This window comes from Scardinius erythrophthalmus, assembly GCF_964197995.2.
Source record: "Scardinius erythrophthalmus genome assembly, chromosome: 9".
Classification (NCBI taxonomy): Eukaryota; Metazoa; Chordata; class Actinopteri; order Cypriniformes; family Leuciscidae; genus Scardinius; species Scardinius erythrophthalmus.
The window spans coordinates 41,534,213-41,559,611 of NC_138229.1; the positions used below are offsets into that span (position 1 = coordinate 41,534,213).

Sequence of the window (25,399 nt, forward strand, 5' to 3'; positions counted from 1 at the left end):
GACATGATTGGCCTGACCCAATTTAGGTTTTTGCAGCTGGAAAGTCAATGGAGAGTTGCTAGACTGCCCTGGCTGCAAAATAAATTTTGCTGCCGCTAGGGTGCGGCTAGATCTCTAGGCTATGTTTTATTATATTTTTCTGGATTCTATGTTTTATGATTTAATACAAATGTATCATCAAATATGGTGTCTTTTGAAATTAATTAAAACTTTCTTAAAAACTGTAAAAAGTTTAACTATTATTTGAAACATTTTTACACTCAAATTTTTTTGTAAATTTTAAAGCTGTGAAATCAATGAAATATACTGTATGAATTGAGTAAATGCAAGTAAAAAAAAAAGTAAATCTGAATAACTGCATCTGGTACATTAACAAATAAAATTGAGTAGAAATAATTTAACATTTAAACATTTAAAAAACAATATTTATGAGGAATATTAACAGTTTTTATTTCTGAGTAATATTAACTTTTTTTTATTTCCTCTAAACCTTTGTAAAATAGTAGCCTATTCCATACAACCACCAGTATACCTGTACGTTACGTGACATTGGCCTTTATTGTCGATGAGTACAGCAATACAGCACATTTTACACTGTTTTTAACACATACAATATTGCCTACATTTAAACTCATTTAAACGTACACTATGTAATTTTTTGCCGCTAGGGGTCGCTAAACTCTTACAATAACAAAGGAGTAGTTTGATGACGCAACATTTGCTAAGAATTATGGATCTTGTCGTCAACGTCAAGCCGACCAATCTAATAATGTTTATGGATGACTGAATACATCGATGCCTTTATCATGACTGTGATATGAAGCAGTTCAGGATTGCTAAGAGACAGCTATCAGCTCCACACGCGACGCGAGTCCCGCGGATATAAAAGGAATATGGACGTTTCATTCTACCGAACTACACGTGCAGAATTACAACTCACAGGTCAGTTTATTAGACAAATTAAACTTGTGAGGTATCGCAGCGCTGTTTCACTTGGTCTAACATTACACTAGCACACTAAACTGCATTTGAATGTGTTGAAATTTATGTGTTAGTTTGTCTGTATGAGACTAGCAGTAAGCTAGATCAACATTAGAATAACATACAGATCATATTCTAACATTTTATCATTGTTGAACTATATAACATTGATTAGTTTAATGTGAATGTGCTCACCTGTTTAATAACATGTACATGTAGGAGCGGTCGAAGTCTCGGACGTGGAGCTCTCGTTTATATACTGTCTATGGGAGCTTTAGGCATCTCGAAAACACCGTGCTGATATTGATTCTCGTTTTAGTTCTCCTTTTTTATCCAAAGTCTGCTTGCCATGGTCCATAATGTTTGAACGAAACAACAACAGCGTGCAGATAGACATTGCGAACTACACAGTTCACGTCTGTCGCCTTGGTTACTATTAGAGGGCTCTGGTTGCTATGGCAGTACGAGCAGAAACCAGGGACAACGCGGATATGACGCCATTGATGGCGACAAAACGGAAATAAAGAAATGTGACGTGTCTTCAAATTAAATAAAAAAATTCTCCTGGTTTGAAAGTTGTTGGAAACAGTCGGGATAATGTAAGTACACAACAACAACAAAAAATACAACATAGATATAGTGATTTTTGCTATTTTTAAAGCAAAAAAGTTACATATTGTGCCTTTAACAAACATTTTAGAAGTAAAAATGAAACATTTAAACATTCAGGTAGCCTAATTCAAGTGTAATCAATCGGTCTGTTATCCAATTTTCACCGGATCAGCCCTGGTTCTCGTGCCGGAGACGAACTCACTCTCTGCGGGTGAACTTCGAACTTTAGACTGCCGTCCTGCATTTCACCAGAGACAATTTATATAAGAGACATGCCACTTCCTCAATCCTCAATACAACTATATAAGGAAAACCCGTAATGGCAAAGATGGCGGTTGTATGCACATGTCCCGCCCCTCCCGCTGGAAAGCCAATCATCTGCTTTTAACAGTAAAGCCGGGAAACATGTAAGCCTATCATCTGGTTCCACTGACGCATGCGCACAGTTGAGGTTTTTGCGACAGCGAGTTGTGGTGTGCAAGATCAGATGGAATCCACATGGAAGAGAGTTCCATAGATGAACTGCTGCGCTTGTGACAGGGCGCATATTTAACTGAAAGAACAAGCAGAGAGAGAGAGAGAGAGCCCCGGTGGCGCGTGCGCACTCTCTCTCTCTCAGGCGAAAGTGTAAACAAGACTTCACCGTCTCCAAATTAAGCGCTGTCTTCCTCTCTCCCACACATAGGCGCCGATTTATGTTTTCCTCCGTGGGTGCTCATGGGTGCAAGCCCTTTAAAAAAAAAAAAAAGTAGTCAAAAAATGTTTGCATTTCAGAACCTTAGGAAATGGACAGCGGCCGACACGAACACACACACCTATTTAGCCTACTTGATAATACAGCCGTAAAGTAATCTTTCAAGGACAGCGCCACTTCTCACAAATACAGACAGGATTGGAGATGGAAAGTTTAACTGACACGTAACCGCGATCAGCTTCGTGTGAAATTTACAAAATGTAACAGTGTTAAATTTGACAAATACTGTTCGATAGAACTGCTTGGTTTCTTACTACAGTAACAGTTATCTGCGTGCTTCCTCAGCGATGAAGTTCCACATTTGTGGCTATCCAACACGAAAATGCATGCAGCAAAGCCTTTCCCAACATTGTTTTCTTCAGTTTTGTCGACAACTTTACCATCTCCACTAGCTATTCTTTTCTTCAACTCCTCAGACAGCATCCATCTCGATGACTGCAAGCAGATCGCGCGCGCGGTTATGATGACTTTTTAAAAGTGAAAGTAGGTATAGAGACTCCTGAGAGGGCGTGGGCACAAATAAACTGATGTGGATTTTAAATTATTTTATTTACTTGAAATACAGGCAGATGTGTTCCTAAAAATGTGCATATATGTTTACGTTTGTACGTGATTGTTTTAAACCCGTGTTTAGACCTGTGTCCGACCCGCACCCGTTTGAGCAAAATTTTTGTTGACTCACCATTGCGGTTAATTCTTCAGGAGGATATACTGACTATGGGAGCAACGCGTCTCTGCGTACAGAGCGGGGTCACTAAATAGGCGTTTTCATCCGAGAAACACTTCACATAGCACCAACTGCAATGTTTAATGGCAGTCTGGCACACGTGGGTGCTCGGTATTTTCCGTGGGTGCTCAGTATTTTCCGTGGGTGCTCGTGTATCGGCGCCTATGCTCCCACACGCATATTAATCAAATTAAAACGACATGATGGTAAAAGGTCGGAAGAGCAAAGTTTCATGTGGAGCATTCAGAGATTTTTTTTTCCTGAATTACCGCTGGGTGTGAATTGTGCTAAAATATGTTGCCTTATCTTCTCTGAAATGCATTCCGCACATTCAGCTGACATAAAATTACTCTCTAAATAAACGAAAAAACCTATCCAGTGATGTAATGTTTTCTGTGTTGACACTAACCTTGTGGGATGTCCATGTCCTAACTGCTGGGATAATCACACAACCGTATGACACGTCCAATTCACAAACTATTGACTCATTTGAACCGATTCATTTTAATGAATAGTTCAAACAACTGACCTATACAATACATTGTTATTACTGATAAAGTGCAAACCTGGGGCTCGTTCTTCGTACACATCGCTAACTCAGTTAGCTGGATTTGATTGTTGGCGATTTGGCATGATCTTGGATTGTTTGGTTCTTCAACGCTCATCCTGGACTTGCTGTCATAGCAACAGGTGCGCAATCTTAAACCTGCTCGGGAGCAGGCTTATTTCATGTAAACAGGATTAGACTGCGGCTTCATAAGCGGAGCTGATACGTGAAGTCCAGCGCAGCGCGATAGTGCACTTTCTGAGATGTTTTTTTTTTTCGTGACTCGTGAGATTGTCGTTTACATTATTAATTTGTTGGAAACGCACATTTATTTTCGACTTGTCGGAGTCGGGCTTTAACTAGCACAAACTGTACCCTAAGATTTTTTTGCGAGTGGCTCTTTCCTTTCCTTGCCGATTACAGTAGCCCATAGCCGTTTCTCAGTACCAAGTTCGCAGAGTCTGGACTTCCGTCCTTCCGAGTTTGGACTTGCCAAGTTCGACTCAGTAGAACGAACTCTCGAGGACGGGAGGACGCGAGTCCAGTCGTTCTACAAATGGAACGGCAGCATACTTGACAGCGTCACTCAGCATGCAATAGGCCTGCATGCTTTACTTGAATTAACTTATTTTTTTATTTTTTTTATTTTCAATATATTAGATATATTAGTATTAAACTGATATGTACCTACTCTGACTATTTTCACTTTATATTTATAATTACATTGAATATAATATTAAACAACTGCCTCTTTTTTTATTTGAAAAACTATTAAACATTAATATGTGGTTCAGGTAACATTACCTACTGTGATTATATTTACGTCGTTTAAAATAAAATAAAATATGTGGAAACAACTGCCTCTTTTTATTAAGAACAATCTAGCAATAAACCCACTCAGCTACAATTTAAATTAAAAAAAGCGAGAAAAACGGTTGAAAGGTGTAAATCAATTGTAAATCGATGTAAATCAAAAATGGAACAGCTTAGGATTGCCATTGCAATAGGGGTTATGCGCAACATACTTCCGGGTTCTACAAAACAGTTATAACTACTTCCGGTCATCAGCTACTGAGGTAAACAGCGTAGGAATGGCGACCTTTTATAGCCGGTGTTTACAGGAGCTACCCATTCTATCCATTTCAGATGTACATCGTATTGCCAAACGGACTTCCAGAGCCCCAAGTACTCCGTTAGATAAAGGATTTAAGTTTTACACCTCCTCATTTATTCATGATTATGAAGGTATGCAAGTTAGTATATGTCGCTTTTGCTAATGGCACCCGATGTAGAGTTAGCTAACTATCAGTAAGTTAGTTTAGACTTGTATGCTATAGTAGTTTAATCTTTTATATTTGCTTGCAGACGATTAAAACAATCAAATGAAGACTGCATTTTATTTTTTTTATAAAAAAAAAGCATTCGTGACATTTTAATTAAAACAGAAATAAGAATTGTATTCTAAAAAAAGCGCAAAATAAGTTACCTCAGAGATCATCTACCGCTGCAGATGCGTACGGTAATGCAAACCGGAAATGTTTATACCTGTTTTCCGGTTCGAACGTTGGGCGTTCCGCATAACCCCTATTGCTATTCTTTATCAAGATGCTGAAGAGGAGGCTGCCGAACGGAGAAGACAAATCCGCCAAAGAAAAGCCAGGATGCAGCGGAGGATGGCGAAGAGAGACGTGCCATGTCTCTCCAGCTTTGTACGTTTCTTTCTTCATAAACTGCCCATACAGTATACTTATGTGGTCTTAGTTAGGTATATCCAAATGAAAAGTAATAATTAAAATGTATTATAATGTATCATATAGGCACCTTATATCAACAGACTACATAAAGTACTAACTCACAAAAAGTTATATGAAGTATTGAAGGGATGTCATGAGACTACATTAGATTTTTCAGTGTAGGCTACCAAATAAACCGACAAGTACAAGAGAGGTCTGACAGTTAATAACATTTAAATTAACTAGCTTACACTTCACACACCTTTTATTTGTCTTTGTGGTGCTCAAATAAGTTGATCCCGAAGCGCATTGATTCCCCCCTTGGTGCGGACCTTTTGGGCAGGTGTGAATACAGCAATCGAACTCGGGTGCGGACCAAACAATCGAACCGAGACCCAGCTGAAGAGGTGGTCTCGGTACGGTTCCAAACGAACTCTGGTACGGTTCGTTTACGGTGTGAACATGAACCGACCCAATTACAGAAAACTGCGCCTTTTTATTTGACTGCTCTTATGAGGATACTTAACAAAACGGACATTTTGGCATAATGCTGTCTAAAGCGAGCGAGCTAGAGCGCGCGCATGGCAGAGAGAGAGGGAGCGAGAGACCTTGTGTGTGTGTGTGTGTGTGTGTGTGTGCGCTAGTGTGCATCACGAAGCGCATGTAACGACCCAAGCAATCAATTATCAGTGCGGGCGGGCTTTTATCTATACCATATTGTTTCTTCATATTGCGTTTGTAGAGAATAACACCAAATCAGTAAAATAACAAATATTACATTACGAAATATCTCCATGCTGATCCTGTTTGTGCACTTCCTGCTTTTCCCTGCTTGAGAATTCCTGTCCAATGAATGGACGACCTTAGCACACGTGTGGTTTTGTTTACACATTTGGTTCACTTGCAAAAAGAGCAGTGTGAAAGCGAACCGTACCAAACAAAAAAAATCAACATTCTATTTGGTCCGGACCAAAGCAAGTGAACTATCGGACTTTCCTGGTGTGAATACACCCTAGTGTTTCATCAGGTGTGGTCCGCCGAATCAGCGTTTGATTGACAGGGACGGGAACAGACAACACAATCGCACATTAAAAGTGAAATCAACGCATTGACCTCGTTTTTGTGAGAGGAGTTTGATTTTGAGATAGCGGATTTTTGATGATATAGTGACATAGTGCGATTTGATTAGTTATAGGCTATTTAGGCTTACATTTAAATTTACACAACACACTGACTGATAGGCTAGAGACAGACAGAGTATATATATAGTGACACATTAGATACATAGATATAAATATATATAGACAGCTAGATTAATAGATAGATACATATATAGATACATAGATAGATTATATCTAGATACATATCTAGGTACATATTTAGATACATATCTAGATACATAGATTCATATAGATAGATACATAGATAGATAGATAGATTTGGATAGATAGATAAAATGGAAGCTCCCCAGAAGAGATGCCATACAACTGTGGTGTGGGAGCATTTCCATTTAGAAACCCCAAATAAAGTGAGATGTCTGTATTGTGATTGGCATCTAGCCTACTGCAACAATACATCATCCATGATGCGCTATTTGAGGAGCACTCATCCTGCCATTTTGCGGGTGCAGAGGATGGCATTCCCCCTGTACCCAGGCCTGCTACTGACACTGCTGGGCCATCTCAGCAAGGTATGCGTTGTTTGAAATATAATTATAATTGAAATATAATTACAACCTTTTGGGACACTGTTTATAAAGTCCATAGCCCTATGCCCTACAACCTAATGTCCCAATCACAACTGCCAATCATGTTAAAAATAGCTTCAATGTGAATATAATATTGTGTGAATATACATTTTATAGGTCTACATATGAGTACCCAATATACTGCCAGCGACGACATCATTTTGGTTTTCCTATTTGTTGTAGTTCTACATTCCATTACATTTGTCTCTGCACACTGAGCATAAACTTAAAGCATAAACTGACCCACTAACTTACTGGAAAGAGAGAGCAGTAATCTTTCCTCATTTGTATGTCCTTGCTAAAAAATATATTTGTATGCCAGCAACAAGTGTCCCTTGTGAGAGGATTTTTTCAAAGGCTGGAGAAATTATCTGTAAAAAAAAGAAGTAGTCTTCCACAGCAGAGAAATTAATATTTTTGAATAAAAATCTCTAAAAAAGTGAGACATTGTGGCTTGATTTCTTTTATTAATATTCATTTTTCATGACCAAAATAACATTATGCACAGTGAGGAGCCTATAAGTTACAAGCTTCACATATCAGAAAATTATAATAATAAAAAAACAACACATTTTTTTAATGGCTCGTCAAGGTTGTTTCAGATCAACACCTGCAAGTGACCACTAGGTGTCACCGTTGAGACGGGTGTCGGATTGATTCGAAGCCTCGACACAATATGGCACATTTGGTTCAACTGTTTCATTGCTTCACGAGGCCTCGATCTGGCCATCACTACCTGTCAATCAAACGCTGATTCGGCGGACCACACCTGATGAAACACTTAGTGAAACACTTCGAGGCTTCGTTTGGCCATAGTCACGTGACATGGGTGTTTCGAATCACGCTTCGGATCAGTGTTTCGACACATCTGCGCTTCGGGATCTCGCAAAGCTTCGGAACGACTGTTTCGCGTCAGCCATCCTTACCATTGAACTCATCAGTGATCTTGACTTTGGGCTTCACTTTTCACTTCACGTTTGTCTCTCATTTGAAATCTCACATGATTTAATGTTTCTTTTAGACCGGATGGACGTGAACAAGGAAGAAAAAACAGAAGCCAAAAAATCTGTCTCCTGCCCTCAGTGTAAAAAACGCTTCACATGTAAATCAAGGCTGAAGATTCACATGAGATTCACACTGGGAAGAAGCGGCTCAGGCTTTCACTCTGGAAAAACATTTCCTTTCAATGTGTTCTTGTGCTCTCATAGTTCAGAGAGCTGAAGAAGACGCCAGAACACTTTTAAGAGGCATTAATCTGATATTCATTTTTAACTTGTTCTTCATTGTTTTTCATTAGAAACTGGCGACTTCTTGAGATGCTTTGGCTCTTATAGAGAGAGAGAGAGAGAGAGAGAGAGAGAGAGAGAGAGAGAGAGAGAGAGAGAGAGAGAGAGTAATTTGATCTAATCTGTAATTTTTAACTTGTTCTTCGTTGTTTTTCATTAGAACATCTAGTTTCTCTTCTACTTCTATTCTTCCATGCAAACAGATAGATAGATATACTTTCATGTAGTTTTGAGAGAGAGAGAGAGAGTCTCATTCACTTTTACTTAATGTTTGTATTTGCTTCAGGTAATGATAGATTAAACTTATTTTATCAACAATTTATTCTTTTTTATTCTTGCATCAGGAATAATTTTAGTTCTGAAAGCCATGAAATATCATGTTTGCTTTTTGAGCTTTCCATGTGGATTTCAGGCATATAATCCTTGACTGAGAAAATATCTTTAAACAAACTTTAAGTTGCTGAAGTTATTTTATGGCAATATCTGTACATAATAACATAATTCCAAACCCAATAACTTTGCTCTTGTAACCCGGCTGTGAGTGAAAGTGAAGTGTGTTAAAGTCATTAGTTTATCAAAGTGGATTTCTGAACTATTATTGTGAACATGAATGAAAGATTTCATTATTTGTTTATCTTTGCTTCACAATTTAACACATCCTCACATTACGAGCTCATAAAGTGAAATGTTCATAACAAACATCTCAGTATACGGTGACATATTAAACACAATTGCAGAGGTTTTATTAAGAAAATTAGTAGCAATCATTTAAAATGTAAAAAAGATGCTAAAAACAGGAATGAACAGACAAAATACAAGAATCACCAAATCAGCTTCAATTCTTCTGTTGTTTTGTATGTAGACCACTGTATGTACAACTTTGTGTTGGTTGGTATGTACACTGTGTACATTGTTTTTGTGGGAAAAATTACAGTTTTTCTTGATTGTTTACACACATTTTCTGAAAGCATGCCTCATATTCTCAGAACTCAACACACAAATAAAAAAACACACACAATGGGTAAAACCCCTCAATTCTCCTGCAAAATGAAACTTTACATTCAAAACAATGTTATTTCTTCTCAAAATGGTATTTTGTTTCCAAATGACACACACAAATGATCATATGAATAGACATTTATAAGAACCAGTTGAACACTGATGTGCTCAGTGTAAAACACTATGATGAATGGAAAACACTTCTTCTCCATTCATGATAAAGACTTAGGCCTTTTTTGTTCAGTGTTACACTTACTACAGACAGTACATACATGAGTGTGTTGTAAAATATTTGAGAATATTGTTTTTATACTCAGAACACACAAATACACGGTAACAAATATATTTTCTTTTTCCCACAAAAACAATGTACACAGTGTGTACATCCCAACCAACACAAAGTTGTACATACAGTCGTCTACATACAAAACAACAGTAGAATTTACTGTATACAGTTACAGTAAAAAAAAAAATCCAATGTTGGCATCCATTGCTCCATTGAATAGCTCACCTTTTGCCCTTTTATGCTAAAGCTCTGGGGCCGTATTCACAGAGCATTTTATCTTACCACTAGGAGTACTCCTAAATCGCACTAAAAGATTTTAGCTAGGAGTTTTCTCTTAAAAGTTATTCACAACGCCTTTCAGACCTACTCTTAGTAAAGAAAAATGACAACTCCTAAACTAAGAGTGAGTCTTCGTTGCTATGGATGACGTCATTACTCATGCACGAGCTTGACTGAAGTGACCACTTTGATTGGCTGATGATTGTAACGCGGGAATGATTCCAAACTCCTCCCCTACGATGATGAGTGACATGCAGGTGACAGGTCTGAGAATGCGTGCGCTACACAAGTAGTGCGAAGGACGGAAGATGATGAATAACTGAATAAATATAGCCTAAAGGAATAAAGAGTAAGGCTAAACAAATAGCCTAGTAGCCCAATGAAACATATGGATTGATGCAATATCTTTGCAACATTATTGAATTAATCTGCCGGCACATGACCGACCTTCAACGTTGAAATATGGTTGAAATAATGTCAGTTGTTGTTTCAACGTTGAAACAACGTTGAAATAACGTTTAATGCTAAATGGTTGAAAAAGGTTAACAAAAACACTTCTAAATCAACGTTGAAATATGGTTGAAATATGTCAGTTGTTGTTTCAACGTTGAAACAACGTTGAAATAACGTTTAATGCTAAATGGTTGAAAAAGGTTAACAAAAACACTTCTAAATCAACGTTGAAATTTTTACAAGATCTGTACGTTGAAACAACGTAATGTTTTCGACAACATACTACAAAAATATCTGCCTTTTAACGTATTATTATGACAATTAATTAGCATTTAATGACTTTATCATAACAGCTCTTCAGTGTGTATATGTAAAAATACAATTATTATCATTATTAACAATAATCGTTTCACCCTCAAGAGAGCAGTGCAGCAGAAACCTTTTGCCTTATGTGGTTTTGTGTGAATTTACAATTTTGTCTGCTTGCCTAACAGTTTAGATTGCATTATTACATTTGTATTCACACTGTCATGTCATTTGACCAATTAATTAAATATTAATACAGACAGCAAATAAAACTGCCCTACACCACTATGTTAACTCGCGCAAACTATTGTTATTGGTTGTTTCGGCGTTTTACTTTGAGCATGATTGGTTAATCTTTCTGTCTTCCAGGAAACTGTCCAATGAGAGTGTGCGCAGCTCTGCCCGCCTATTTTAAGTTTGAAAATACGTCCGTTACTCTCGGTCGGTCAGCAGCTGCTGCTTGCGTTGATTACTCGGTCAGACCTGGATTATTTTATCTCTGCCTGGTGACCCTGCTGAAAAATCCAGCTAAAACCAGCCTAAGCTGGTTGGCTGGTTTTAGCTGGTTTAAGCTGGAAGTAGCTGGTTTTAGCTGGTCTCCCAGCCTGGCCTATAGCTGGTCAAGCTGGTCTCCCAGCCTGGCTTAGCTTATTTTAGCTGGTCTCCCAGCCTGGCCTAGCTTATTTTAGCTGGTCTCCCAGCCTGGCCTAGCTGGTCAAGCTGGTCTCCCAGCCTGGCTTTGCTTATTTTAGCTGGTCTCCCAGCCTGGCCTAGCTGGTCAAGCTGGTCTCCCAGCCTGGCTTTGCTTATTTTAGCTGGTCTCCCAGCCTGGCCTAGCTGGTCAAGCTGGTCTCCCAGCCTAGCTTTGCTGGTTTTAGCTGGTCTCCCAGCCTGGCGTAGTTGATCAAGCTGGTTTCCCAGCCTGGACAATTTGGTGGTCAGCTGGTTTTAGCTGGTCTCCCAGCCTAGCCAAGCTGATGAACATCTCACCTTATTATTATTATTATATATATATATATATATATAATTATGTATAATAATAATAATTCACACACACACACACACACACACACACACACACACACACACAATAAGTTAGGCTAATATAGACGAAGTTGAATACACTAATTATTGGAACCGACTGGAACCCAGATTTTTTTTGTTTGTTTGTTTGCTTGCCATTTAGTAATATAACACAATTATTAGTACTGTAACGCAACTTATTATATAAATGTAAATTGAATTTTTCAAAAATAAAATAAAAAACTTTTAATGCTTCTGTCACAATTTTGATCGCGTGCCATAAACCTGGCATATTGCACATTAATGGGTCATAGAACTACACACACAATGAGTTTAAAATTCATGATTTAATATTAATGATTTTTTAAATTGTTATGTTTAATTCTAGATGTTTATTTAAATGCTGCGTGACTTTGAAGTGTTTTAATGTGCGTGCGCGTGAACATTCGCATTCAAACACTGGAGCGAGCGCGCGCGCGCGCTGCGCGAGAGCAGACGGAAACGGGAAACGTCATCAACTGACACACAGCAAAACTCTTGTCTCTCGCTGTTGTTTTCACTGCTTTCAGGTGAGTTTAGTCAACAAATTCACACAAATAATACATACAAACCTCCCTGACACCTTTATTACGTGTAATTGACACGCTCCTGTTGAATATTTACTTTATAGAAATGGTTTTGTCTTCGAAAAAGTCCGTTAGCATCTCAATCATTTTCAGAAGATAAGTTAAGGCTAACTATAGACTGGAGCTCTTGTTTATGAAAGTTTGGGGTTTTAACCACATCTTTGTGTAGATAACAGTTTTTGATAGTTTTGTTTTGCTGGTAATTTGTCAATGGGTGATTGGAAGTAAGCTAATTTATTTAACCTAAAAGAATGCGCTGCACTGTTAATCAGTGACGTCACTTACTAACAGTGCAGTGCATTCTTTTAGGTTAAATAAATTAGCTTACTTCCAATCATTTTATTAATTTCATATGCATCTATTTATATTAATATATAATTAATTATTATATTAATTCATATATTATCTTAAGATATATATATATATATTATTTCTCTTTTCTGCAGTTCACCTCTGCTCTAGCTTGGTTTCTTGTAATAAACCCTATTGTAAATCTATGTTACATTGTTGGCTCTGTGAAATTGCATGTTATGTTCCTACTGTAGATCATAATGCTGAAGGCCTGCTGCACCCCCGTCCAAGAAAATCTCCACGGCTATGAACCATATGACTAGTAAGCAAAACCACCTCAAACATACAATGCACTGCTGTCCAAAAGTTTGGGGTCTGTTATTTATGCTTTTGAAAGAAGTCTCACATTTTAAAATCATTAACCCCAGGTTTTTTCAGTGTGATTGTGAAGCCTTGAGAAGCCTGTAGGCTAAATAATAGGCGACAAATATAATGGTATAATGGTCGTAGTTATAATAATTTATTTAACTATTATGATAACAGGATATCATGGTCATTGGTATATTTTATTTTATTTCTCTAGGTCTGTTTTGAGTTATGTTGGCCAGTGAGACAGACACCATACTCAGGGGTATTTATTTATTTGTGTGTATTTTTTACTGATAAATACTGATTTTTTTTTTTTACTTTTAAATGCTAAATGTGATTCAGGCATGCAAGTTATTTTTCACAGATATCTGGCCAGCTTACTCATGGCTCATACTCTTAGCCTTTAAAATGTTTGAATTGATATCCCCAATGCAATATCAGGGGCTAAAGATATCATTAGAGTTCTTAAACTTATGGCTATGCTCTTGTTATCAGATGAGATATAATCCCTAGCGTTTGGCCCTGTGATTCTTCAGGACAAGACCATCCACACTCAGTAGATGAAGAAGGTGAGTTTCACAATAGCTGCTACTACCACAAATCAAGAGTCGGTCTCTTGGGGTGTGTGCATATGGATGAAAGCCTGTTGTGTTCGGTACACAACAGGCTTTCATCCATATGCACACACCCATATGTAGGCATGGGTACTGAAACCCAGTATTAATGGGCCCTGGGGCCAAATTATGGATGACCGCAGTATCGATAAGCTTGGACGTTATCAGTTCTGCTGATGGTACTGAAGAAATTACACGCACTATTTATTAAATACATTGTCTTGCAAATTGTATCTCACGCCATCCTTAAAAAATGTTAAAATCTTAAAATATTTGTTTGCCGTAACCCTGTCAATTTAGTACCGACCCAATTATTTATTTATTTTTCCCTTTTAGTCCGACTGACTTGCCGGTTGTAAACTTGCGTTAAGACCGACCGATTTTTCTTTTAACTCTTCAAACAACTAATACAAATGCAATAAAAATAATATTAGTTATTAAGTATTGTGAATATAAATTGCCTAGACCTACATACAAACATAAGCTACATTCTTTCTTTTAAATAAAAATAAAAACCTGTGGCGTGTCATCTATGATTATGTTTACACCATTGGTTTACGCATGTCACACTATGGCCTGCAGGCTAAGTTCGCTTCGTTTCATTCACTGTCAATGGTTCGCGCTTGGTAATGATGGCTGCGGCTTTATCAAATTACTATAAAGATTATTTCATTTTTATATGTTGTTGAATATGGTTTATTAAAAAATAAACATGTGAGAGCGTGTTATAGGCTATATGCAGAGATGGGAAGTAACGAAGTACAAATACTTCGTTACTGTACTCAAGTAGATTTTTCAGATATTTTTACTTTACTTTACTATTTATTTTTGTGCCGACTTTTTACTTTTACTCCTTACATTTTAACATGAATATCGGTACTTTCTACTTTTTTTATTCAAAAAAATTGGCTCGTTACTTTAGTTTCAAATAATTTCAGTGGAGTCGTTATTATTTTTGCGTCATCAACCCTTCACAGGGAGTATGATTGACTGGCGATGTGACCAATCATAATCCGCCATTTTGTCCGACAAAGCAGTCAGGAGAGTTAGTAGATTAACATTGGAGGATTTAAACTTGAAAAACTAAGTGTACCGACATCTTTTCGCGTAAAAACATCATTCCCTATTATGTTCATTCATGTTTATTTGATGCTATAAATTAACTAGAAGGAAGAGATGATCGGTTCACGAGCAGCTTTAAAGGGATAGTTCACTTTGAAATTAAATTTTGGTATGTTTTAGCTTACCTCAAGGGCATCCAAGATGTAGGTGTCTTTTTTTCCGCAGTAGTTTAAATTTTGATATTTTCAGGTCAAACCGTTCTTGTCTGTCAGTCATTTCATGCAGGTCTATGGTCACTGTCTCAAAGAGCATGCACAGAGTCCAAATTAAAACAATTCCCCATCGTCCAAATTAAACAATTCCCCATCGTAAGTACACATTGATGGCCTAAGACACGAAACGAGCGGTTTGTGTGAGAAAACGAACAGTATTTATTTAAAAATACTGGCGATATGCAGGTAAGAATTTTCTTTTTCTTTTTACAGTCTAGCAGCTAACGTTTATGGACACGGGTAACGGTCATTTAGGCTTACTGCAACCTCATAAAATAAATAAATTAAGTTATCTCTGTGTGTGTTTTTGTACTGATTCACCATTAGCCTAGTGATATTAGCACGTATTTCAATGTAAGTTAGTACCATCTGACATTGCTGTGTTTTGTTGTTGGTAACATTAGCTAACTTGTGTGTTTAGCTGCTAACGTTAATGTTGTCAGCTAACGTTAGTTTAAAAACGCATGAGAGGTAAAAAAGCGTGGGAATGAGTAAAGTGATAAAACTGTCATTTATTCGTTAGAAGTTTAGATAACCTATTCAAACACTGATAACGATATTGAAAAGATATTTGTTTACATTTTTTTTTAGATCAAGCATTGGAATAAGATTTTTATCGGGGGAGAACACCCAACAGAAAGACCCATTCACCAACTACAGTAAGTCAATTTTACCCACTGTTCGAAAACCTACACTGGGATTAATATATAGTATTAAGTATGATTTTCACCTTTAAAGTAACACATTTAACGTTAACGTTACTGATTGAAAGTCTGAGTAACTTTTTGTCCTTTTGTCTTTCTTCTGCTGAAGTGGCGCACTGAAAGTGGATTCATGTCACCTTCATCAGGCCTTTCTTTAATCACTGGAAACCATTAAGGGAAAGACCCTCAGACGTGTCATAATAGGATAAATGCGGCTGCAGGTAAAATTATTTGATGGTTTGATTTTGGTGTACCATTTGGCTTTTTTGTGTGTGCTTCCCTTGCTATGATACACATTTCTGATGGGATTTCCATGCTTTAAGTGTATGTTTACATTTTTAATCATGTAAATTAATACTAACAGTCTCAAAGATGACATTACTCAGTTCATGTGTGAATGTTTTAATGGCAAACGTTTTTACAATTTAAATCAATTTTTAAGATTGTTTAAAGGAATTGTAAAAAAAGAAGCTTTTTAAGGACTTTTCATTGAATAATTTCTTCTTTCCCCCCTTCAGATTCGCCAAGGATCCAGCTGATTACTGGCAATTTGGTGGAGGATTATTCTTTAGCTGCTACATTGCACTGTCACTTCTGGTACGGATTCATTGGCCTTTTGTGTTGTTATTTTTTTTATTTTACTTGATTTAATAAATTACTTTTAATTGGTACAATTAATGGTTAGGATTCTGAATTAAAACAGTGTAATGTGTATTGTTTCTCCACAAATATTATCAGAAATATATAATTGTTGAAACAATATAAACCTGCATTGAACGATATAAAGAACAACAGACCTCAACCCTCTCAGCTCAACACCACAATTTGTTGATTTCTTTATCTGTTTTAAGGATGAAATCATGACCTTATAATTATACTAACCGTAACTGACACATGGGAGTAATATTACATTTTTTACAATTCCACCTTGGGGCTTTGAAGAATTTCTTGTGTAAAAGTACATCTGGATACATAAAATATGTGTTTTAGAATGGATAGTGTTGTATACTTTGTTTTCTACCCTACAAATTAAACTGTAAAGTGAAAATCTTGTACATGAATTATTTTGTATTCAGTGTTTTCAGTTTTCAGTGTTTTTGCTTTTATTTATAGGATAGTAGCAGACAGCGGGCAAGAAGTGAAGAGGAAGTGATGGCATCGGAATGGACCTCGAGCTGGGACTCTGTTGGAGCACTGCACAAGGCTGTCACATTTTATTGAGAATTTTAAAACTTTTTTTTTCACTGTACATTTTAAATATTAAATGTAATTGAACAAAAACTGTCTTTAAATATTCTATTTAGATGTTTACTTCTACAGGTTTTTAACATTACTTCGAAAACGCTGCAATTTAAAGTTTGAGATGTTTTTCATCTGTTTTAGAAAGTATTTTTAGACTTTTGTTTTTTCAGAATAAAACTTGTTTTACAATCCTGAGCATGTGTTAACTCATTATTTAATGTGTTTAAGCCATTGCTGCCAGTCATTTGATAGTTAACAATTTTTAGTGTACAATATGGACAGTTAATCACTAATTCAGTCAGCATTGTCATGACTCATGTTCCAACTGCAAACTAGGTTGTAATTGAATGTACAATTGTATTATCCCATGATGAAAGGTAAGACGGTGAAACAACGTCACGATATTAACGTTGATTCAATTTGCAAAATCGAAAGGTAATTCAACGTTGATTCAACGTCGAAAGAAGACCATAACCCGAAAGGTAAGAGTGAAACGACGTCGCGATTTCAACGGTGAATCAACGTTGTTTCTTCCGCGGTGAAACGACGTCACAATATCAACGTTGATCCGTTTTGCAAAATCGAAAGGTAATTCACCGTTGATTCAACCAAGGTACCTGACGTTGTTTCAACGGTGAATCAACGTTGAAATGCCATATGCCTCTGCCTATGTTTGCAAAGAGAAGAACATTTTAATTTGATTCACAATGAAACTTTACAATTAGTTTACATGCAATGAGTAGCCTAGTTTTGGTTGCTGTTGGTGGCGCTATTGCATTATGCGTACAATGCAAAATTGTTCCCTCGCGATTGGAAGCTTAGGCTTCCTCAGTCTTAGGTGCTACCTTTAGGGCTAAAATGCTTCGTGAATCACTCTTAGTCAAAAAAATTAGGAGTCCTAAAGTTACGAGTGACACGCCCATTATTTTTAGGAGTTGCTCCTTAGGAGCTACTTTTAGCCTTAAAATTCTTTGTGAATGTGCCCCTGGGCCCGTATTCATAAAGATTCTAAGAATCCTCTCAGAAAACTCTTAATTTAGCTTAAAAACTTTTACGTAGGAGTCTTAGCTTAAGAGCAATTCGGGACTGATCTGAGAGCAACTCTGAGTAAGGAAAAGACAAAAACTTTTATCTTAGTAAGAAGGCGGGGTTGACCCCGTTGCTATGTATGACACAATCTTTTGAAGACTGTGATTGGTTGGTTGTCCAAGAAGGGGAAAAAAGTGATTTTAAGTATAGGGTCTATTCTAAGCCTTCACTTTGAAATTACATGCGTAATTTTTCCTATTTGACCGTTCTCACACACACACATTATATATATAAATCCTTATTTTATTAACCATGCTGTTGATTTCCTATAAGGTATTTGCTTGGCTTAGAATGATAAAAATTGTTCCACTCTTTCTAATTACACTGATTGTTGGCATGTCTATTTAAATGGTGGTTTGAATGTTGGTTTTAATGTATCAAACATGGAATTTTCCCAGTTGCCAAATATCGTAATGTAGTGATTACTTTCATTTCCGGCGCTATGGCATTTCTGCGCTGTGTTGGAGATATTAGCGTGTCTCTAAAAAGATCTGTCACAAACATGATCCCTGCATGATCTAATTTAAAGCGTCTTATTAACTCACTGTCATCCATTGCACATTTCTTCTCCTTCTTCGTCTTTCTGCCATTTTCTCATCTGCTCAAGAAACTCTTAAGCCTCTTACAGTTTTTCTTGATTGTTTACACACATTTTCTGAAAGCATGCCTCATATTCTCAGAACTCTACACACAAATCCAAAAACACACACACAATGGGCAAAACCCTCAATTCTCCTGCAAAATGAAACTTTACATTCAAAACAATGTTATTTCTTCTCAAAATGGTATTTTGTTTTCAAATGACACACACAAACCATCATATGAATAGACATTTATAAGAACCAGTTGAACACTGATGTGCTCAGTGTAAAACACTATGATGAATGGAAAACACTTCTTCTCCATTCATGATAAAGACTTAGGCCTTTTTTGTTCAGTGTTACACTTACTACAGACAGTACATACATGAGTGTGTTGTAAAATTTCTGAGAATATTGTTTTTATACTCAGAACACACAAATACACGGTAACCAATATATTTTATTTTTCCCACAAAAACAATGTACACAGTGTACATCCCAACCAACACAAAGTAGGACACACAGTCGTCTACATACAAAACAACAGTAGAATTTACTGTATACAGTTACAGTAATAAAAAATAAAATCCAATGTTGGCATCCATTGCTCCATTGAATAGCTCACCTTTTGCCCTTTTATGCTAAAGCTCTGGGGCCGTATTCACAGAGCATTTTATCTTACCACTAGGAGTACTCCTAAATCACACTAAAATGTTTTAGCTAGGAGTTTTCTCTTAAAAGTTATTCACAACGCTTTTCAGACCTACTTTTAGTAAAGAAAAATTACAACTCCTAAACTAAGAGTGAGTCTTCGTTGCTATGGATGACGTCATTACTCATGCACGAGCTTGACTGAAGTGACCACCTTGATTGGCTGATGATTGTAACGCGGGAATGATTCCAAACACCTCCCCTACGATGATGAGTGACAGCTACACAAGTAGTGCGAAGGACGGAAAATGATGAATAACTGAATAAATAGCCTAAATGAGTAAAGAGTAGGGCAAAACAAATAGCCTAGTAGCCTAATGAAACATATGGATTGATGCAATATCTTTGCAACATTATTGAATTAATCTGTCACTATATGGCTCTGCCTACGTTTGCAAAGAGAAGAATATTTTAATTTGATTCACAATGAAACGTTACAATTAGTTTACATGCAATGAGTGGCGTTATTGCATCCCTAGTTATGCCTACAATGCAAAATTGTTCCCTCGCGATTGGAAGCTCCTGTAGCCGCCGCATACGCATTTCAAAACATCGCAACGTGAAATGCCACAAAAAGCGGTTTGTGATTAGGTCATAGTGAGTTAGGAGTCCTCTCGACTTCTTTTAAGGTGTCCCAGGCTTAGGTGCTACTTTTAGGGCTAAAATGCTTCGTGAATTACTCTTAGTCAAAAAAATTAGGAGTCCTAAAGTTACGAGTGACACGCCCATTATTTTTAGGAGTTGCTCCTGAATTCACCAGTTAGGAGCTACTTTTAGCCTTAAAATTCTTTGTGAATACGGCCCCTGGGCCCGTATGTATAAAACTTCTAAGAAATGCTCTTAAGAATAGTCTTAAGCTTTGACTTAAGTGTCAGAAAATACTTAGTAAAGAGTAGGACTTTTCTAAGAGTAGGAGACTTTTATAAAGCAGCTAAAAGCAGCTTTCAGTAAAGTATAAGACTGATTCTTAAGTGCTGACTGAAGTGGGACTTAAGTGTTGTAAACTAAGGACTACAATGATGTCAACCCAAAATGGCCGCCCTCAACCACTGAATCAGCCAATAGTGAGCCTGCAAGGGTGAGGTCACTGCAGCATGACACCAATCATTTAAACTAATTATAATAAAATCATTTAATTAAGACACTGAAGCTTTAATATTTAAATTTATTTAAAAAATGCTTTGCAGTGCATTGTGCAAAATTATCACGAATTAGTATTTATGCTGTGGAAACCCTTTTCTATTGATGCGTGTCTCCTCATTTACAGTTGGAGCAATTATGCAAACATGAGTTCCATCAATGGATCCAACAACTCAGGAAAGCCCGAAATACTCAATAAAGTGGCTTTATTTTACTGCGAGATTTGAAGATCAATTGGAATGTCAAAGAACTGCCATATAGTATTGGCCAAAAGTGAGGCCAAGGAAAATTGACACTCACCCTTTATTCAAATAGTATTAAAAATGTGTTAAAGATTTTGTACGCGTATTGTAGTTGTGCTTGGAGTCAAGTGTTTATTTGTGATAACACAATGAAACATTTCAAACTGTACAGACATAATTTTTAGCCAAGGCTGTCAAACAAATGAACAAAAGAGGACAATGAAATATTAATAACTGACTATGTTGCAAGCAATGTATGATTTTTTTTCTTCTCCTGTGAGATTTTTAGTTTTTAAAAATAACCTGTATCTGCAGTTTGCCCTTTTTTCAACAATATTATTGATCTGCCTGCATTGACACCATTGTCTCTGAACTGAACTGAGCTGAACAATGACATCACTGTTTTCTCAATCAGAGCGGCTGTATAATGAACTAAATAGATAACTAATGATCTTTTACAAAGGAAATGAATCATCATTGAACTAACTTAAGCTGCACAATGACACTTTTCTTCTAGAGCTGCTGTACAGCCCAAACTAACTTTGTTGCATTATTTTCCTGTTATCACTGTAAAGCTGCTTTTAAAACAATCTGTACTGTAAAAAGTGACTTTTGTCAGATAAATATCTTCACTAAGTTTTATTTTCCTTATAGTTTGATGGTTTAAGCAAACTTGTAGGGTCATAAAAAAAAAACAATTAAAAAAACTTCACTTTTAGCCACTAATGTGTTTGGTGTGGTCAGTGCCACAATAGTGCTTTTAAGACCCTGCTTACTGTGGAATGATGAGCTCAAGTCAGTACCGGGTGTGCTGCTGCTTTTTCTCAGTCAGCAACAATGTAATTATTACTTTCCTTTTTATTTCATTGCTATAAAATCAACTCTCAATCAACATTTACTGTAACTCCAATACATCATATTTTCATTGAACAGTGCGCGGCCTCCTCCTCTCTACGGCCATCTTGTTACTCCTAACTAGGTTAAGAGACCTCTTCAGCTCTCTTAAATAATTTAGGAGCTGAGACCTAGTCTTGACACTTAGGAACCTTTATGAATCACACTTATTCTTAAGTCTAGGAATAAAAGTAAAGTGACGTCATTCTTAGAATTTTGAGAGACTTAAGACTAAAATTTTACTCTGAGTGGCTTTATACATACGGCCCCTGATTGCTTATTGTAAAACTGTGTGACGGGTGTTTGCCCATGTGAAGAGTCAGTGTGCATATTTGAATGGCAGTGTGTTCCTTGTGAAAACAAGAGATTTTCTGCATGAAAATTGTGCCAAAAGCAAAGAATTGTGTGTAGTGTTTTGAAAAAAGTGTGTTTTAGAAGTGCAATTTGAGTGTAAAGCAGGAATTGTGCTTGTAGTTCAGCAGAATTGGCTCAGGGGGTTGGTGAATGAGTTACATGTTGTGGTCATTGTGTCTCAAGTACCAGAAAATGTGTGTAAACAATCGAGAAAAACTGTAAGAAAATAAGTAGCAATCATTCAAAATGTAAAAAAGATGCTAAAAACAGGAATGAACAGACAAGATACAAGAATCACCAAATCAGCTTCATCACACAGAACAGAGAGAGGAATATAATAAACAGTCTGTCTGAATTATCCTTTACAGTATTTAATATACCAACCACAAGAAAATAACCTTGAACACTGTAGACAAATATCCATAAAATCCATATAAATGAAAATAAATATTGGCCGTTATTTATATATATATTTTTAAAAATAAATGAAAGCACAAGTGGAAGAAATGTAAATGCTTTCAAAAGTGGACAAAAAAAATCTTCATCAAATACAGCCATCTCAGCAATAATCACAATCACTGAGGACACATGTGGACAGATGATAGAGACTGTGGACATCATGTGGACAGATGAAAACTTAAAAATGCTCAAAATTCAAACTAAAACCAACCAAAATAATATTTTATAATATCTACATGTGTATCTGAATGCATACTGAGGAACTGACTTTAGGACCCAGAGGAAACACATAATTTGCTCCATATAGAGCTATACGGCCATCTAGTGGCAAGAGTCATGAAATATGATGTAGCCTAATGTTATTTTCACCCAACAAGAGGTCCGCAAAGACACCCAATGTAAGATATTTTGAGCTGAAATAAAAGGATTATGCTGGAAATTGTGAGTTATTTTGAATTGTAAGTTGAACTGTGAATTTTAAGTTGAAAGACTGTGAGGAATGTGCTTAAATTTCTATTTATTTATTGATCAAATCTAGTAATTTAAAGGTAAAAAATGCATTTAAAATAGAAAGAATATTATGAAAATGAAATAAAATAAGCTTTCTGGACAAAACAATAAATTATTTTAGGGCTTCGAGGTCAAAGTGCACGGGAAGGATGAAGGTTAAGAACAAGTATCCTCAGCCAGCTGTCAGCATCCCCTTTTTTTCATCTTTTTTTTTTTTTTTTTTTTTTTTTTTGCAGTTTACAAAACCAAATAATACAAATATAAACAATAATTTTATTATTATCAACATGCGTTGGCGGTCGATGACGTCACCGCTCGTTCGCGCCTTTCCCTCATTGAGTTTTATCGTCAAGTCTTCTGAGGTGAGGCGAGCAGTTCACGGACACGGTATGTCTCATATTTGCACAACCATCAAACACAATACAGGTTGTTTAAGCGACAGGCTCATTTCTGTGTTGTTTTCATCGGGCACAGCGCAAGTTGTGCGTCGTTTCTGGCGTCTTCCTACTCAAATAAACATTTAGTGCAACAGCAGCGAACATGTGAGGAAAATATGTTTTATTCATTCGACCTCAGTGATTATGTGTTTTTTGTTTTTGTGTGTGTGTGTGTGATTGTTTCGAGGATTTATAGTGAGAACTGTCACTGAATTAGTAATGGATAATGTAGAGTGATGCGGTTGTTAAAGTGAATACAAACCCGACAGGCGAGGCGGAGGGATCTTGAATCAGCCTGAAGGGCTTGTATTCGCTATAACTGCGCTCTACATTATCCCGCTTATTACATGGCTACCTACCAAATAAATCAATAATTTGACACAAAGTATTGATTTATAAACGATTGTATTGCTTCCGCTAAAGAAAATATCCGTTCCGTCTCTATGGTTAGAATCCACTGATCTATAGCCTATAGAATGACTGGATAGCTCATGACGTCATAAACAGTGAAGCCACCGCGCCGCCATTTTGGTATTCCCTAGTGAGCTCACGCGTTCTATTGAATCAATAGGAAATTTTATCATTTGACTGAGAAAACATTGCCTAACGAGACAGTTTTTAAATCTAAAGTCTCCCTGTATATTCTTACAACGCAAACATCCTAAGCATTTAAATGGGTATTTGTTTAAAGTCGGGAAATTTTTCCTGCTTATTAAAAAACGGCAATTTCTTTGCAAAAGGAATAAAAAGCTGTACGAGAACACTAGTCGGCCTTCACTGAAGAGCTATCTCCACAGGTAAGAAAAACAGTTAGATAATATTAATTAAATTGTGAATGCTAAATACATATATTTTTATGAATTGGTGAATATTCAGGTGAATATTGTTTCGTGGCCACGAATTAATAATACCTCAGCACGTTATCTTGTGGCCACGTTGTAATTCGTTAAATCAAAATGAGGGAGGGAATTAGTTCAATGTGTCCACGATTTATTACAACAAGGGAACAAATAAGTCGTCGTAACAACGAATAATTTAGATCAGTGGACAGGGTGCATAAGACAACACGAGTGCTGTATGCTCTCTCCCTCACGCATATCAACATCAAATGACACAATAGTAAAAGGTTGGAAGACCGATTGTGTTTTATAGATTAGTAGTGTGTTCATATAAAGTGTTTGATTAGCAAGTAAGTTACATGTTCAGGAAATGCATAATACAAAATGTATTGGTTAATGTAACGGTAAACGGAGTCTGCACGAAGCTCTTTTGAAGCTGTCAAATGGTGTCGCTATTGGACACTTACCGTAATTGTGATTATTGCTGCCCTGAGGTTTCTTATAGGCTACTGTTGACTGTTTTATCGTTGTTTTTTGAAGAAGCAACAGCATTACTCTTGCATCGGAGAAAACAACACGGGCATAGCGACAATTTTGCATATTAATTATTACTTATAGGGCTTGAATTACAACCTTTGGGCAGTCTTTCTACATCCTTTTGTGAACGTCGTTTTACACTTGTTTACTGCACAGCGGGGCATCTTAAAAGTGCCATCGGAGCTACCAATCTCTGTATAACGGGCGTTGGAGCCCTCTGCTGGTAGGGAATCGTAAGATGGCCGCTCGAACAATTCCGGTGGCTTCACTGCCTACTGGCAGTTTAGAACGTGATGAGCTATCCAGTCATTATATAGATCAGTGTTAGAATCCTGCGTCCATAGCAACGCTCTGTTTTTCATGGCAACGTTGTGTTATACTTAGCAGCGGTTAACAAGAAATATTAACACACCGCATTCTAGATTCTACATTAGAGTTCAACCAAGCCATGTAATAAAGATAAATAGTTTGACACTATACATGTCAAGCCTGCGTCATCTACAGTTTCATGACCAAACTAGTAAACTAGTAAATTATAACACAAATCTTCACCTTCATTACATTGAAATAGATCATAATCGTGTACAGCAGTTGTCGACCAGATTTGATGGGATTAAAATTTCTATTGAACTCATCAGTGATCATAAGTTAGAGCTTCACTTTTCATTTCACCTTTGTCTCTCATTTGAAATC

The 25,399-nt window shown here is 36.8% G+C and overlaps 1 long non-coding RNA gene across 1 annotated transcript; it reads left to right on the top strand.

The window, feature by feature from the left end:
- The first annotated feature begins 12,194 nt into the window (after window positions 1–12,194).
- On the top strand, window positions 12,195–17,107 carry LOC308695898. Its single transcript, XR_014030759.1, has 8 exons — window positions 12,195–12,302; window positions 12,905–12,972; window positions 13,234–13,281; window positions 13,515–13,588; window positions 15,559–15,626; window positions 15,781–15,892; window positions 16,190–16,268; window positions 16,785–17,107. It is a non-coding gene; the product is annotated as an uncharacterized lncRNA (long non-coding RNA).
- The last annotated feature ends 8,292 nt before the right edge of the window (window positions 17,108–25,399 follow it).